General features: G+C 41.6%; 1 pseudogene; it reads left to right on the forward strand.

Annotated features, from left to right (window-relative positions):
• The first annotated feature begins 688 nt into the window (after positions 1-688).
• LOC149194728 (NAC domain-containing protein 13-like) overlaps positions 689-18,778 on the forward strand; it is a 32,870-nt pseudogene continuing 14,780 nt past the window's right edge.

Genomic DNA, 18,778 nt, shown 5'->3' on the forward strand with positions numbered 1-18,778 from the left:
TGAATAACTAGAACTTGAAATCCATGTGATAGGCCATGGTAGAGTGTGAAGTCCTACCAAAAAATAACATGAACCTGAACACATAATCCACATGGCTTCGTTTAATCTTCAAACCCCAAGAATGCATAATCTCAATATAATTATAGAAAGTCAAACCTTTAATGTTAAGCTTAAAGAGCAGAGTGAAAGAAAAAGAGTGCGACTTAGTGGAAATTTTAAAATGTGGGAAGAACCAAGACTCATCAACCTTGCACCATCAATCGTGTCAAATAAGCATCATATATTTGCAAATGCTTGTTCGCACTTTTTCTCTATATGGAAAGTGGTTCGAATATAGAAGTCAATTTTTTTTTGAAAAAGTAATTACACTGAAGGTGTTCCTAGGATGGATTTGGCTAGGTAGATTCAGCTAATAACAGAGGCTCAAGTTTGTCCTCCTCTATCCAACAATTTTTCACCACGTGGCAAAAAATTCACTGAGTGTGATTATGTTTTTTTTTTATCCTTGTTTAGGCATGGTGAATATGTAGCGAGGTTACTGTGTTTTTTCATTTGACTTTGCAGTCATTTTGTGAAATGAGGCAACACCAAGGAAATCGGTGGGGTCGAACACGAACTAAAAACCCTCGACCATTTAGCAAGCATAGCTTTGAATTCACTTCACAAAATATCACAAGTATGAGCGTTCATGGGCGACTTGAATTCTTACTTCCAAGCTTTTGATTTCATTCAACAGATGAAGAGATGGTATGCTATTATTGTAGGTTTTAACCCCGTACAAAAAATTACTTGCATATGAATTCTAAAAGTAGAAAATAAACAATGGCGAGATAATAAAACATAAAACAAATATACACACTATTTTCCCCTGGATCCCAAAATCGGGACTACCAGATTGATTTTTCATTATATTCCTTTCAATGTTACAATACATATATATACACACCGAAGCATCCATAAACCCCAATCCATTAACCATGGATTATAACATAATCGTAGTTCCCTTGCCTGGATTTACAAAATACCATGGATAGAAAACCATCATCCCCAAAACCATGTACGAAATCCATGCATAAAACCATAGGTAGGTTTGCCCACCTAATATAGGGTCTATTTTTTTCTTGGGGTGCTGCCCCAGACCTCGTGTAGGGGGGCTACTTCCCCTACATACCCCCTGACGGGGGGGAAGATGCCCCCCCATGACCCCCCTGCTGCACCCAACCCAACGTATAGGGGGTGCTACCGCCCCCCCATGACCCCCCCACGCGTGGGGTAGTCGTGGAAAGAATATAACACATACCCAACATTCTCCCACTTATGTTTTCTTTCCACAGGGGGCCACAAGAGAGAGCTTAGTCATTGATCCATCCTTGCAATTCCCATTGTTTCTCTACACCAAGAGAACTTCTTAGTGCTCACAAACTTTGTCAATGCATATGCAATATTCTTCAAAGTGTCCACCTTTACCAACAACATCTTTTTGTCCTCAACCATAGCCCTCACAAAGTGATACTGAACATTAATGTGCTTTGTCTTTGAATGATATGCAAGGTTCTTTGCCAAGAAAATTGCACTTTGGCTATCACAGTCTATCCTTATAGCTCGCTGTACCAACCCCATACTTGAACACAATCTCTACAACCAAACTTCTTCATTGCTTGCATGAGTGGTTGCCATGTATTCTGCCTCTGTAATTGAAAGTGATACTACAGATTGTCTCTTGCTCATCCAACTAACTGCACCTTCAAACAGGTTAAATATATACCCACTTGTAGATCTTCTCTAATCTAGATCTCCAACCCAGTCTGCATCAAAAAATCCACGGATGTCCAAAGCTGTATCCAATCCTGGTCTTCCTTGGTAGCACATACCATAATCACTAGTGCCACACAAATACCTGAAACCTGCTTCACTGTTGTCCAATTCTCCTTCCCTGGTTTTGACATAAACCTGCTCAATACTCCCACTTCATGTGCAATGTATGGTCCAGTACAAACCATTGCATACATTAGGCTACCGACTGCACTTGCATATGGAACATGGGACAAGTCCTCTTCCTCTTATTGTGTCTTGGGACACTGTTCAACATATAACTTTACACCTATAGGAATAAGAACCTTCAACAGTTTACTATCCTACATATTAAACCTCTACAATATTGTTTCGACATAATTCCTCTAGTTTAACCAGAGCTTCCTCTTTTCCTGATCTCGTTTATTTTCCATGCCCCAAATATAGTTTTCAACACCAAAATCTTTCATGTCGAATTTGGAGGATAATTGGGTCTTCAAATCTTGGATAATTTATTTGTCATTTCCAAACAACAACATATCATCCACATACAAGACCAGATAAATAACACAGTCACCAATTAATTTAAAACACACACAGTGGTCTGCTTTGCTTCTCGTGAAGCCAAGTCCCCGTATAAATGTATCAAATTTCTGATACCACATCCTTGGTGACTGTTTTAACCCATACAAAGCCTTTTTTAACTTGCATACCAGTTCTTTCTTACCCTTCATCGCAAAGCCTTCAGGTTGCTTCATGTAGGTCTCTTCTTCCAGATCCCCATGAAGAAATGCTGTCTTCACATCCATCCATCCTACCTTAAAATCAAAAGCAACAACAACAGATAAAAGTAATATAATAGAAGCTACCTTAGCAACATGAGAAAAAATATCACCAAAATCAATTCCCAGCACCTCGGAATAACCTTTTTCAACAAATCGAGATTTGCATTTCTCCACCTTGTCTTCTGCATTCATCTTCTTCTTAAACACCTATTTGCTGCCAATGGGTTTCCTTCCAACTGACAACTCCCCCAGATCCCAGGCCTCATTTTTGTGCAAAGATGCCATTTCATCAACCATGGCCTCTTTCCAGAGTTTGCCATCCTCTGAATCTATTGCTTCCATCATAGTTCTGGGATTATCATCAGTAATAGATAAAGAAAAATTTAAACATAAAGCAGATGGACTATACCTTTTTGGATGCCTTCTTTCTTGAGCTGATCTTCTCACAACTGGAATTTGTGTCTCTTCATCTTCTGATTCCTCTTCTATTGTAGAGTTTGTTTCTTCCTCCTTTAGCTCAAACTCTATCATCTTAGGTTCTGTTATCACTTAGGTTGTCCCTTAGCTCATTGAGGGATACGACCGAGGTAACCACAAACCAATATTTGGACTGCAGGTGCTAACCCACAGCATTCAGAGAGGGCTCTCTCTTTAGGATTTAGCTTTGTTGATGATGATTTTAGGCTAGTTATTGAGTACAAGGGGTTTTGTTTTAGTTTTGGTGGGATGGATGATGCTTTCAAGTAAAGAGGCAGGGATAGCATGAAAGTTTTAGAACCATTGGGCGTGGAGTCAAGGAGTAGGACTGCTGGTGCGTTTTCTTGGTCACAAGAGGGAATATGGAGCAAGCTAGCTGCACATGAAACAATGATTCAAGCTAAAGGATGGAATGAAGGCTAGGAATGAGAGGCAGTTAAGAATCTCTCGTTCAGCTTAGCAGAGGGAAGGTGAATGAGCTCTATCTAGGAGCAGTGAAGAATCCCTAGATAACTGTCAAACATGAGTGAATTAGGGGAAATATGAGCCACAGGGAATTCATATTCATTACTAATTCAGATGAAAACATATAGAAACAACAGAAATTGAGCATAGAGGGCAATTAAACCAATTCTAAACTATTCATTCTTTCTGCTATTTTGGATGGTACATCAATGGAAAACAAAGGTAAGAAACACTTATTGAGTCATGTTGCAGCACAAGAATTCCACATTCAATTCTTCAAAACATTGATACACAGCACACAGTCATTCCTCCAAGCTTTTCAGCAGTCTTTGATTAAGTAAAACATCAGGTATACAGAGCGAGTCTCTCTTGGAGCTATACAACCAACCAACCCTTTAAACAGTGAATTAGGGTGGTTTTTATAAGTAAAATATCTATAAAGATCAGATCTCAGACAGATCTGCTGTAATAAGTGTCTTTAACCTAACACATGTCTGAAATAAATGCGGGAAAATATCCTCGAGCTGCGCTGGGTGCAGCTGTACCAAAAAGGAGTTTAATGTGTTGTCTTTATGGCTCTGTGCTGATCACTTAGCCATAACTGTGCTTTGGGTTTTGATCCATGCTCTTGAGTGGTTCTGAGGTGCATTAACTGTGATGGGAGAGCCTTGATTGGCTTTCACTGCTTTCTTTGACTTTGTTGGAGGTCATTCAATGTTCACCTGCATTGGGAATAAAGGTTTTCATTTAAAACATTCGACTGATACTCTTTGCCGCTTCCTTGATATGCTTTGGCACTGAATGTGCGCCTTTCTCACTTCTGATACTCTTTAAACTGTTGCATCGACCTTTCATGGCTGCTGTTCGGCCCTCTGTTTGCTTTTAAAATTGTGTTTTCCCTTTTCTGAATGCTGCGCAAAGAAATTCATGTCATTTGCGCCTTTCGGGCCTGCTGGAGGCCGAGCCACGAAAGGGCTTTCCATTTTGGCCTATTTCCGTAGCGATGTGCGTGATTAGCGCTAGGCGCTAATCGCGCATCAAAAACTGCCTCAGATTTTGATTTCGGGCTTCCTAGGCTGCGATTTGCGCCTTTCGCGCTTTTTGACGGTGACGTCAGCATGACGTCATGCGGTGGGTCCCAGTACGGACGGGTGACGTGGCAGGGTGACGTCAGCAGTACGGCGGGTGACGTGGCGGTACGGTGGAGGAGGTGATGTGGCAGTGACATGGCAAGGACAGGGAGGCAGGAGGTCGACGCAGGATGATGATGTCAGCATGACGTGGCGCTGACGTAGGAGTGGGAAAGGCGGTATCCGGTTTTGGGCGCAGGCGGTATCGGAGGAGGGGGCGTCGCCACAGCCGAGAGGGTGACGCGTGGCGGGAGTACAACGGGAAAACCGCCCATCTCCCAGGCGTTAACCCTCGGCATATCGAGGCACAAAAAGGCCCGCCCACCGTAGATCTTGGGCGCGCCAGATCTGACGGTCGGCGGACAGAGTAAGGCGGCGGAAGGTTAAAAACGGGGCCCGCGCATATTTTTATTATGTATTTTTTTATGGCGGGGGGGGGGGGGGGGGGGGGGGAACTTTAATAATGTGGATTTTTATGGGTAATGCGGCATGGGTGTGATTCGAACCAACTTTATCACAAAATATGAACGCGGATGGGTTAAATATAGGTCCCAGATGGACTTAATATTTCCCCAGATTTTTAGGATATATGGCTATAATGCCAGGGGGTGGGGATATTATTATTTTGGGGATTTTATTTGGTTTTAGTAAATAGGGATGGGAAGATGATTAGGGAGCTAGATAATAGAGTTAGGGGTTAATATGAGAATGAGATGAAGTGTAGGGGGAGGCTAAGTTTGTGAGCTAAAGCTATGGACATTGAAAGTGAATGGATGTGGAGACATGTTTTTACACAAGAAATGTGGCTTCTTTTCTCAGATGAAAGTCAAAGCTTGACTTGGTGTTGTTACAAAATAAAGTTATAACAGGACTCGTTGGGCAGATCCCAAGGTCCTCAAGGGGATGTTAGTGAGTGATTTGGGGAATGAGAAGAAAGGGGAGTTAGACATGCCTCGCTTGAGCTCCTCCAAAGGGGAATTGCCTTGCCCTGTAATCTGAATAGATATAACACTTGAAAAGATGAAATGGATTACATAGCATGATTCTGCAACCACAAAACTACTTACCCAGCCTACTTACCTAGCATTTTTTCTTCTTTTTGCATAGGTGCACTTGGACTTGCAGACCCAGATTATCCTTTTTTCTTTTTGCTGTCCTTCTATCTAAGTCTACACTTATTTCTTCCAAGGGCCCAGATTAAGCAGTTGGGCTCCTTTGTTTCTCTACCTATCTACAAATCTGCCAAGATTGAACTGTTTGGACAGATAATGATTCTCTATATTCTAAAACAAGAAATTGAAACCTAGGGAAGCCAAGATTAGGCTGTTTGGACTTCCCTTAACAGAAACTTCTTCAAAAATGGTTAACTTATCAAAATTGGGATACAGTAGTGGCATTTAGACTGGCACACTTTCATGACCTCTTCTTTGGGCCTCTTTTCAGGAAATATGGAGCATTGCAGCATGCAAAGTATGACATATTTGGCATGTAAAATGTCAATCATGAAAGATGAACACCTGTTGCAACAGGAGGCTAACAGTGGCTCCACTTGGGGATGGCTTTTCCTTGTGAAAAGCCAAGAACAGCAGGTCAGACTGCCTTGATCTTCTATTGTTGCTGTGGACTGAAGAATTTCCTTGTGCTGGCTGCTAAAAGTGTGAAACTTTGAAATAGGAGCAGCCATCTCCTTCATTGAAATATTGTGAAATACATAGCACTGCCTGCTTTCTTCTGCGTGCTTGCTATTATATACCATATTGCTTGAGCATTGCCTTTGAAATAGAACCAAACATGGATCAAAACTGATGTATTTCCCTTAGCTTCTGGTCTAGAAACAGTTGCTGATGTGAAACTAAACAATGCTCCTCTCTTATTGATACTGTTTGATTGGATACTGCAAACTGCAACCAGTTTCTTTTTATCATGAATTGCTGTGATATGACAACGCTACTCCTGCTGTTTTGCTGAGACTAATGCAGAGATAGAGCCTTAAAAATGGAGTACTTGCATTGGCTGTGTCTTAGCAAACTTTGCTGCTGCTCCTCTAACACTCAGACTGCTAAAAAAATAAAACAAAGTGCTAATATATACAAATATTAATGTACAAAGAGATATGTACAGAGCTGCATTGTACCCCTTAATAGGGATCATGGTAATGTTTTAGCATTCGGCCATTAACAGGGCCTTCTTCAACAGTGTTGCCCTCTACAGATTTGAGGAAATATGTGTTATTTCCCTGAACAGCAGAAATAACAAATGGCCCTTTCCATAAAAATCAAATTTTGCATGTTTGCCCTTGTCTTCTCTTCGTGAGTCCCACCTTAGAACTTTGTTGCCAATGTAGAAATCCTCAGCCTTAGCTCTTTTATCAAACATCTTTTTGAGTTTCTCTTGCAATATTTGAGCTCTGTTATAAACTTGCTCTCTGGTTTGCTGAAGATGAATGGTCTGATTGATTCTTCTTTGAATATCATTTGGTTCTGCTTGGATCTCTTGCAACATTTTCATGATAGGAGTGCCCAAGGAGGATGGAAATGTGGCCTCCATGCCATACACCAGCTCATAAGGGCTCATCCCAATGGATTTTTTTGTTGAAAGTCTGTCTGCCCATAGGGCATTTGTGAGCTTTTTATGCCAGTTCTTCTTGTTTTCTTCTAAGACCTTCTTGATAATATTAATCAGGCTCTTGTTAGATGACTCGGCCAAGCCATTACCTTGGGGGTAATAGGCTGTGGAGTGGCCCAAGGTAATGTGAAATTTATGGCAAAAACTGATCATCTTTTTGGATTTGAAAGCAGCGACGTTGTCAGTGATGATCTTCTCAGGGCAGCCAAATCTAGAAAGGATATTGCACTCAAGGAACTGGATAATGATGGAGTCATTGGCCTGTCTGCATGGGATGGCTTCAATCCATTTAGTGAAATAGTCGGTGGCTGTTAAAATCCACTTGTGCTGGCCTGAGGAAGAGGGGTGGATCTCTCCAATGAAATCAAGACCCCATTGTTGAAAAGGTTTCTCGGTTGAGATGGGCTTAAGGGGCAAGGGTAACAACTTTCTTTTTCCCTCAAAGATTTGGCATTTATGACATGAGATAGCAAACTTCTTTATATCTGCAAATAGAGAGGGCCAATAGAAACCAGCCCTTAAAATTTTATCAGCAGTGGACTTCCAATATAGATGTCCTCCACAGTCCCCTGCATGGAATTCTTTCATGACATTGTTAGTTTCATTCATGGTTAAACAATTAAGCAATATACCTTCATGATTTTTCCAAAATAATGCACCATCTATGACACAAAACTTTGAAGCCTTCATTTTTAAAAATCTTTTCTTGGTTCTGGACAATCCTGGGGGAGCAAACAGGTTTAACAATACAAAGCATATATCAGCATACCATGGGGATTGCAAAAAGGTTTCACTGATCTGTGGAGTCTCCTGTTCATTGTCCAGTTGGTTGATGTCTAAGGCTTGAAAGTTTGTTTCGGACATCAGTTTGGCTAAACCTTGTCCCTTTATGAGCTTGGTTGGTTTAATTTCTATGTCATACTCAAGGATATTAGCAATCCACTTGCCTCTTTTGCCCTCTAACCCTTCTTGGGTTAATATGTCTTTTACAACAACATTTGGGACATAGGCAATCACATGTGAATATAAAATGTAAACTCGGAAATCTTTGATTGCTTTAACAAGGGCATAGGCCTGCTTCTCCATGATTTGGTATTTCAAAGGGGCATCTCTTAAGGCTCGACTGAAAAATGCAATTGGCTTTTCAGCTCCCTAATCATCCTTTTGCAAAAGGACAACAGCTATGGTGTGCTCAGATGCAAATGAAAATATGATGAAATCTTTGTCAAATTGTGGACTGGTGAGGACAGGGGCTTGGGTTAAGGCAGTTTTGATACTCTCAAAGGCTTGCTTGGTCTCAAGAGACCATTTTACCTTAGCATCCTTTTTTAACATGTTGCTTAACAGTCTTATTAGCTCGGCTAGATTTGGAATAAATCTTCTTAAGAAGTTGATTTTTCCAAGGAATGCTTGCAACTCTTTTATGTTCCTTGGATATGGGATTTGGAGGATGGCTTGGATCCTTTCCGGATCTATTCTAATACCGTCTTTTGAGATGATATGGCCTAGTAGTTTACCTTCTTCAAGGCCAAAGAGGGACTTCTTGGGGTTCAAGGAAATGCCATATTTCCTACATGTCATGAATATTTGCCTTAGGTGTTTGAGGTGCTCTTGATCGGATTTGGAGAAAGGGGTTAAGTCATCAAGGTAGACAACTAGGAAATCATGTATTTCCTTGGCAAATGCAATATCCATTGCCCTTTGAAAGGTAGCACCAGCGTTTTTAAGTCCGAAAGGCATCTTCACATACTTAAATGTTCCCCACGGTGTGGTAAAGGCTGTCTTGTCTTGGTCATCCGGGTGAACCAGTATTTGATTGAAACCTGAAAAGCCATCTAGCAAAGAGATTCTAGATGACCCCACTACTCTTTGTAGGATGTGGTCCATTTTTGGCAAGGGGTAGTGGTCTTTTAGGGAGACTTGGTTTAAATTTCTTAGGTCTACACATAGCCTAATCTCACCTGTCTTTTTTCTTGTGGGAACAAGATTGGATACCCATTCAGAGAATCTGATGGGTGCTATGATACCTGCTTCAAACATCCTTTTCACTTCCTTTTCAATCAAAGGAAGGAGTACGGGATTGATTCTTCTAAGTTTCTGTTTGAAGGGCTTTTGGTTTGGTTTTAAAGGAATAGTGTGTTGGATCACTGAGGTGTCATAGGACTTCAAGTCCTCATAACTCCAAGCAAATACATCTTGGAATTCTTTGAAAAAATCAACATATTTGGGTTTTTGATCGGGTGGTAAAGTTTGAGATATTTTGATCATTTTGGGCTTGTCTGCTGTCCCAATGTTGTGTTCTTCTATAACAGTGTTTAGGGGCTGTATTTTTGGCTTTTTGGGAACATCATTTGCATCAAACATATCTTCTAATGGAGTGAGGCCAGCAGGGAGAAAGTTATCTTTTAGATCAACGATCACGGCCTCTGTTTCTACTATTTCCTCCAAATGCATCTGTTTCAGCTCTTCTATGTTTACATTGTCAAAAACAGTTGGGTTTAGGATTTGCTTGGCTGTTACAGCGGTTACAACCTGCTGATTTTCATTTGTTTGCTGTTGTTCATCCGTCATAGCATCCATGTCAATGTTAATATTTGAAAACTCATGCTCAAGAGTGAGGAAGTTGTTAATCAGGGCATCACTTTCAAACACTTGCCAATCTTTAACATTATTTGGGATAGCAGGCCTATGTTTTATCTCAACAGTAAAATGGTGATTTGGCTCAAAGGGAAGCTTGCATGTACTAGCAAAAGTGGCTAGGCTGTGTGCATGAATGTTATGATCTCTTGAAATCTTGGCAAGCTTGGATTCAGTGAATGCATTGAGTATATTAGTAGCAGCAGTCCTATAGGCCCTCATTCTATTGTCATTGGTGACAAAGTTGCCTTTCATTTGTTGTATGATTAAATCAGAGTCACCTAGAATAGACACTTTTGCAGCTCCTAGAGCTTTGAGCAGTTTAAGGCCTAAAAGGAGAGCCTCATACTCTGCCATGTTATTGGTGCATTTGAAATTTAGTCTGTAGGCATGACCTTCTGCATGATTGTTATGTGTATTGTGAATCCAGACACCTGCCCCTGCTCCTAACTTGTTAACAGAGCCATCAAACTCTAAATACCATGTGATTTCTTGCTTGTGGTTAGTATCAAGAGTTTCAGTCACTTTAGGATTGGGCAGATTTGAAATTTCTGTTTGGGGAGGTTTTTCTTGTATGCTGGTTGCCTTGATTGTTTTGACAGTTTCATCAGTATGGGCAACCAATTCTTCATCGGTGTGTGTGTTCAGTTCTAAAGCCAAGGGCTTGTCATCAGTGAGAGTATTTGTTTCATCATTAAATAGAATAAAAGAATCCATATCAGAATGGATTGAGTGAATAGGAAAATTTTGGGGCTTGTCCTCACTAGTTACCACATACTTCATCAGTGTTTCTCTATATAGTCTCTTTGGTTTCCCAAAGACAGATATAGTGGCATAAGAGAGGTCTAATTGGAGGGATCCTTGGAGTTTTTCTCCCCAAGATCTTGATAATAGCATGCCATACTTTGGTGGAATGTCAGCAACCACCACATCCATGAGGATAGTCTTGTTGGGATATTGGACTAAGGAGACACACAAGTCTTTGATAAGGCCTAAACACTTGACTTGACTTGAGTCAAAGGAGAATAGATCTTTGTAGGGTCTTGTGACATCAAGGTTCAGTTTTTCCATTACAGCTTTGGGCATAAGGTTGTGTGAGGCACCTGAGTCAAACATAGCATTGTGCAAGACTTTGTCATGTATGTGCAAACTGACATAAAAAGGTAGAACAGAACCATATGTTGATTTTCCATTAACTTCTGGACCGAACAGCAGTTCAGGCTGATCATCAAGAACATTCACATCATCCTTAACCTCTGGCATTTGAAGTGATCTTTGAATTTGTTGCCTATACACATCATGTTTGGCAAGTTCAGATAAGGGGATGGAAATCTTCAGTTTACCTATTTCTGCCTCTAAGTCAAACGACTTTTCAGATTGGGTTTTAGTATTTTGGGAGGCAGGCTTCCCTTTTTCTATTGGAGTATCAGCAATTTGGTCTTGTTTATCAGCGTTAAGGGAAGTAATTGCTTGCGGTTTTTCAGTTTTAGGAGGGCTTTTTGGAACGCTGTTCAAATTCTCTTTCGAGGAAGAAGGTGGCAGAGGCTGATCATTAGAAGGTTGCATTTCTGTTATGTCCTCTATGGTGACATCCTTTGGATTAGGGACTGTTTTACCAGCAGTTTCTATGAAGGCAACCTTTTCTTTAATCTTCTTCGGCTGCTTGGTATCATTTGCCTTAACCTTTTCAGGCACATCTATGGTTCTTGTCCTCAGCTTATATTGTTTGTGGACCTCATACACAACAGTATCATAGCCTTGTTTAAAATCAAAAGACTCACCAGACTTAGTCTGAAATTGATTAAGGTCATGCTCATCTTGGTCTTGTTGAGTTAGGAAAATTTGTTGCTCAGCCTTCAAATCCACCAAGTTCATGTGAGTATCTTCCGTCTGTTCACTAGATGTAGATGCTTCAGCGTAATTTTCGTGAAAAGGAGGCCTTACATCATGGTCTGGGCTAGACCTACCAGCATTCGTATTCTGAGTTTTCTGGAAATTTGGGTTCCTTATGGTATTAGGTTGTTGTCCTTCCCATGATGATTTCCTCTCAACACTCTCTACTCTGTCTCCCAGCCTGTGCATGCCAGTGATAATAGCATCCAGCTTTTGGTCTAAGGCTGAGGGTTCCTCTTTAAAGGTGGTTCTTCTCTCAGTTCTAGCTCTGTTTCTTTTGGCAATTAGATTTGCCTCTACGCTAACAACAACATTTTGCATGTCTGCAAGGGTTTGAGGGGCTCTTTCCCTTAACTGATAAGCCATGTCAGTGTCAAAACCATCAGGGAATTTATACAAAGCAAGATCAGGTGGAGGTCTTAAGTTCTGTGGTATTGCATTATAAACATTATTAAATCTTGCACAATAGTCCAAGACAGATTCTTGAGGGCCTCTTTTGATGGTGTCATATTCAGATAATATGTGCAAGGGGTCTTTCTTTTTCTCCCATCTGTTGATAAATGACTGGTATAAAGCTTCTGGGTCTACTATGGAATTGGCTGTGAGTGCTCTAAACCAAGTTCTAACATCACCTGTCAAACTTTGGACGAAAATCTTCATTCTCACGCTATCGTCATCTATCTCGTAGTTCTCAAAATAGTCTTGCATCTTCTTTGTATGCTGAAGGGCTATGCAAGAACCAGTTCCATCAAAATATGTGATTTTAGTTTGATAATCCTGAGGCATAGCCCCTGGATTAGCAGGTAATTGTAGGGGTGCATATCTATTAGCCATGTTTACGGGGATAAGTGGAACAATAGGAACAGCTGGAACAGCTGTAACAACAGCGGTTAGGGGAGTATGTGCAGTAAATGGAGGTGTGGAAGGAGTGCTTTGAGAGGTGGATGATGAAGAAGGGGAAGTGGGGGTTGAACGAAATAAAACCTTGACAGGGGTTGGAACACAGCTTGGCTGAACTGTTTCAGGGCTAAAGTCAACAAAATCTTCTCTTTGCTCTAGCTTCCTGAGGTTCCTTGGGATTAAATTGGGATTTTCAAAAATAGCTGGGGGGTTTGGGTCTGGATTTGACCTTGTATGCCATGAATTCCTTTTGGGAGCCAGATTCTGAACTTGTTTTGGTATTTTCTGTGAATGCTTTTTAGAATTAGCAAGGAACTGATCAAATTTTGGAATAGCTATCTATAACTTAAAACTAGCACGAAGTTTGACTGAAGCAGCATTTGTTTACTCCTGTAAATGCAAAGCAAGAACAGTTTCAAAGGCTTCCTGGCTGACATTCAGGCTTCATCTGTAGTTTTAAGGAATATGCAGCAATTGGAAAATTCATTGTTTTTCCCCAGTGGAGCTTTCCAACTTGATTTGTGAGATTTAACTGAGGATGCTCCCCAACGGAGTCGCCATTATGTTATCACTCAGGTTGTCCCTTAGCTCCTTGAGGGATACGACCGAGGTAACCACAAACCAATCTTTGGACTGCAGGTGCTAGCCCACCAGCAGTCAGAGAGGGCTCTCTCTTTAGGATTTAGCTTTGTTGATGATGATTTTAGGCTAGTTATTGAGTACAAGGGGTTTTGTTTTAGTTTTGGTGGGATGGATGATGCTTTCAAGTAAAGAGGCAGGGATAGCATGAAAGTTTTAGAACCATTGGGCGTGGAGTCAAGGAGTAGGACTGCTGGTGCGTTTTCTTGGTCACAAGAGGGAATATGGAGCAAGCTAGCTGCACATGAAACAATGATTCAAGCTAAAGGATGGAATGAAGGCTAGGAATGAGAGGCAGTTAAGAATCTCTCGTTCAGCTTAGCAGAGGGAAGGTGAATGAGCTCTATCTAGGAGCAGTGAAGAATCCCTAGATAACTGTCGAACATGAGTGAATTAGGGGAAATATGAGCCACAAGGAATTCATATTCATTACTAATTCAGATGAAAACATATAGAAACAACAGAAATTGAGCATAGAGGGCAATTAAACCAATTCTAAACTATTCATTTTTCTGCTATTTTGGATGGTACATCAATGGAAAACAAAGGTAAGAAACACTTATTGAGTCATGTTGTAGCACAAGAATTCCACATTCAATTCTTCAAAACATTGATACACAACACACAGTCATTCCTCCAAGCTTTTCAGCAGTCTTTGATTAAGTAAAACATCAGGTATACAGAGCGAGTCTCTCTTGGAGCTATACAACCAACCAACCCTTTAAACAGTGAATTAGGGTGGTTTTTATAAGTAAAATATCTATAAAGATCAGATCTCAGACAGATCTGCTGTAATAAGTGTCTTTAACCTAACACATGTCTGAAATAAATGCGGGAAAATATCCTCGAGCTGCGCTGGGTGCAGCTGTACCAAAAAGGAGTTTAATGTGTTGTCTTTATGGCTCTGTGCTGATCACTTAGCCATAACTGTGCTTTGGGTTTTGATCCATGCTCTTGAGTGGTTCTGAGGTGCATTAACTGTGATGGGAGAGCCTTGATTGGCTTTTATTGCTTTCTTTGACTTTGTTGGAGGTCATTCAATGTTCACCTGCATTGGGAATAAAGGTTTTCATTTAAAACATTCGACTGATACTCTTTGCCGCTTCCTTGATATGCTTTGGCACTGAATGTGCGCCTTTCTCACTTCTGATACTCTTTAAACTGTTGCATCGACCTTTCATGGCTACTGTTCGGCCCTCTGTTTGCTTTTAAAACTGTGTTTGCCCCTTTCTGAATGCTGTGCGAAGAAATTCATGTCATTCTGCGCCTTTCGGGCCTGCTGGAGGCCGAGCCATGAAAGGGATTTCCATTTTGGCCTATTTCCCGTAGCGATGCGCGATTAGCGCTAGGCGCTAATCGCGCATCAAAAACTGCCTCAGATTTTGATTCTGGGCTTCCTAGGCTGCGATTTGCGCCTTTCGCGCTTTTTGACGGTGACGTCAGCATGACGTCATGCGGGGGTCCCAGTACGGCGGGTGACGTGGCAGGGTGACGTCAGCAGGGTGACATCAACAGTACAGCGGGTGACGTGGCGGTATGGTGGAGGAGGTGACGTGGCAGTGACATGGCAAGGACACGGCGGCAGGAGGCCGACGCAGGATGATGATGTCAGCATGACGTGGCGCTGACGCAGGAGGGGGAAGGCGGTATCCGGTTTCGGGCGCACCGCTTTTGTGCGCAGGCAGTATCGGAGGAGGGGGCTCCGCCACAGCCGAGAGGGTGACGCGTGGCGGGAGTACGACGGGAAAACCGCCCATCTCCCGGGCGCTAACCCTCGGCATATCGGGGCACAAAAAGGCCCGCCCACCGTAGATCTTGGGCGCGCCAGATCTGACGGTCGGCGGCACGAGTAAGGCGGCAGACGGTTAAAAACGGGGCCCGCGCATATTTTATTATGTATTTTTATATGGCGGGGGGGAACTTTAATAATGTGGGTTTTTATGGGTTAATGCGGCATGGGTGTGATTCGAACCAACTTTATCACAAAATATGAACGCGGATGGGTTAAATATAGGTCCCAGATGGACTTAATATTTCCCCAGATTTTTAGGATATATGGCTACAATGCCAAGGGGTGGGGATATTATTATTTTCGGGATTTTATATGGTTTTAGTATAATAGGGATAGGGAAGATGATCTAGGGAGCTAGATAATAGAGTTAGGGGTTAATATGAGAATGAGATGAAGTGTAGGGGGGAGGCTAAGTTTGTGAGCTAAAGCTTTGGACATTGAAAGTGAATAGATGGTGGAGACATGTTTTTACACCAGAAATGTGGCTTCTTTTCTCAGATGAAAGTCAAAGCTTGACTTGGTGTTGTTACAAAAATAAAGTTATAACAGGACTGGTTGGGCAGATCCCAAGGTCCTCAAGGGGATGTTAGTGAGTGATTTGGGGAATGAGAAGAAGGGGGAGTTAGACATGCCTCACTTGAGCTCCTCCAAAGGGGAATTGCCTTGCCCTGTAATCAGAATAGATATAACACACTTGAAAAGATGAAATGGAATACACAACATGATTCTGCAACCACAAAACTACTTACCTAGCCTACTTACCTAGCATTTTTTCTTCTTTTTGCATAGGTGCACTTAGACTTGCAGACCCAGATTATCCTTTTTTCTTTTTGCTGTCCTTCTATCTAAGTCTACACTTATTTCTTCTAAGGGCCCAGATTAAGCAGTTGGGCTCCTTTGTTTCTCTACCTATCTACAAATCTGCCAAGATTGAACTGTTTGGACAGATAATGATTCTCTATATTCTAAAACAAGAAATTGAAACCTAGGGAAGCCAAGATTAGGCTGTTTGGACTTCCCTTAACAGAAACTTCTTCAAAAATGGTTAATTTATCAAAATTGGGATATAGTAGTGGCATTTAGACTGGCACACTTTCATGACCTCTTCTTTGGCCTCTTTTCAGGAAATATGGAGCATTGCAGCATGCAAAGTATGACATATTTGGCATGTAAAAATGTCAATCATGAAAGATGAACACCTATTGCAACAGGAGGCTAACAGGTTCCTTTGGTAGGACTTCATGTTTAATAACATCTTTCACCTCTCTGAACACCACATCTCGATGTACACAAACTTCCTTGTTTCTGGGTTCCAAAGCTTATAATTTTTAAACCATCTTTATACCCAATAAAGATGCACCTTTTAGATTTACTATCCAACTTTGTTCTTTTCTCCTTTAGAACATGTACATATGCATCACATCCAAATACCTTCAGATGTGAAAGAGAAGGTTTCTTAGCTGTCCATACCTCTTGTGGAGTCTTATGTTCCAACCTTAATGAAAGTGATATGTTGACCAAGATAACATGCAGTCTCCACCACCTCTGCCCAAAATTCTTGTCCTAACCTGGCACCACTGAGCATGCTTCTTGCCTTTCCCATCAACGTCTTATTCATTCTTTCTGAAACTCCATTTTGCTGAGGTGTGTATGGAGTAGTCTTCTGTCGTGCTATTCCACAGTTCTTACAAAACTCTTCAAATTCCTTCTTGCAAAACTCTCCACCGCTACCTGTCCTCATCACCTTTATCTTATTCTCTATCTGGTTTTCCACCAGAGCCTTAAATTCTTTAAACTGTCAAAGACTAAAGATTTCTTCTTGAGGAAACATATCCGTGTATTCCTTGAAAAGTCATATATAAATGATACATAGTACCCAGACTTACCTAGTGATGGAACCGACACAAGTCCAAACACATCACTGTGCACAAGCTCTAATATCTGTTTCACCCTCTTAGCACCAGAGGGGAAACTCACTCGATTCTACTTCCCATATACACAATTTTCACAGAAATCAAAATTCAGAGAGAAATTAGACATACCTTCTACCATACCATTACCATGGGGTATTCGAAGGCCCTTCTCTCCAATATTGATCCAGGTGGCTCCAGGACACACACAAGGCAAAGAGGGCTTATGAAAGCTCGAAAATCAAAGTGATCAGAATGCTTTTGAACCAAGACCAAAGCGTAGATCTTGTCGTCCTGATCGCAGTAGTGTGAACCGTTTGTCAATCCGAGCTCGTATGAGGGAGAACGAGCCAGTCAAAGTTTTGGTCAAAGTTGGACTGTGGGCCAGGTTTAAGTGTCCTACAAATTGATTGACCTCGGGGCATGAAATCTAGCTCCCAAAAGCGGGTGAAATTGTGGCCTCGTTAAATTGCCCGATATCCCTTATTTTTTAAAGATTTGAAAAAACCTCTATTTTAATAATATATATACACACACACACACACACATACACACACACACACACAACACACACACACACACACACACACACACACACACACACACATTGGGATGGTGAGCCACCAACCCCTCCACCTCCCCCAACCAACATATAACAAAAATATTATATTAAAAGGATTGACGGGCCATAACCCCTGTCGGTCCAACCGAACCCTCCAACACACATTAAACGATATTAATGGGTTGTGGGCGGGCCAGCTCTGGTGGACCTGACCCACACCCAACCTCCATAAATATATTGCATTAAAATGAGGCTGGTGGGAGTTGAACCCACGGTTGGCGGGAGGGCCGGCCCCGCCCACGTAGCGGCCCCATGTTAAAACAAAACATTTAATGTCACCACTTAAAATCAAACAACGCGCCATGTAAAACAGTTCCAACACCAAAAATTACTACGATTGTCGCATTTTAAGGGTCGCCCACCCAAATTTGGAATGTATGTGTTTTAAAAGATAGGAGGGGCAGGATTTGACACCCTGACCCCTCCTCAACCAATTTTGTATTTTTTCTGCCACACCAACAACCTCTTCATTGATATCTCTGCTCGAGAAGGATATTTAAAAGGCCATTCTTTCTCATTTCGGGGAAGGTCAGACTTGAACGGAACAGAGGGAGTGTATGGATGGAGGAGCCAAGAGCGCACACAGAAATCAAGGTGCTAATTTTTTAATTAATTTATTGCAGGTGGAACCATGAGCCCAGAGAAGAGGCAGGCGGAACCGTGATTGGGCGAAATTCTCAAGAGCGTGAAATTTTTGTAGTGTCCAAATTGGACAAATTTTATGTCGATCTTACACCTCTCAGCGACACGAACCTGATGGCGCAGTTAGTTTCATGATCTGAGTAGGAGATCTTCAGATGGCCTGGAGGAGGGAATATTTAAGGAATCTAGGGGGAATCTAAAAGATTCCTTAAGCCCCAGATTTCCACTTTCTCAGAATTCAAAAATTTGATAGTCAATTTTTCACTATTCGACGCCACAAATATGATGGTGCATTCAGAATTTCCATTTGACCATTTCATTTTTTGGCCACTTTCCAAAGTGGAGTGGAGGTGTCAACATTCAACATGCGAGCATGAGATTCGACGCCGCAAGACCAATAGTACAGCCAACTTCAGCAGTTTGACATTCTTTTCTTCAGATGGCCCCAGGATGTGAGGTATATGCAGTGT

This window comes from Pinus tabuliformis, chromosome 2_2, assembly GCF_031772625.1.
Source record: "Pinus tabuliformis cultivar Carrire ecotype Pingquan chromosome 2_2, CPIR1, whole genome shotgun sequence".
Lineage (NCBI taxonomy): Eukaryota > Viridiplantae > Streptophyta > Pinopsida > Pinales > Pinaceae > Pinus > Pinus tabuliformis.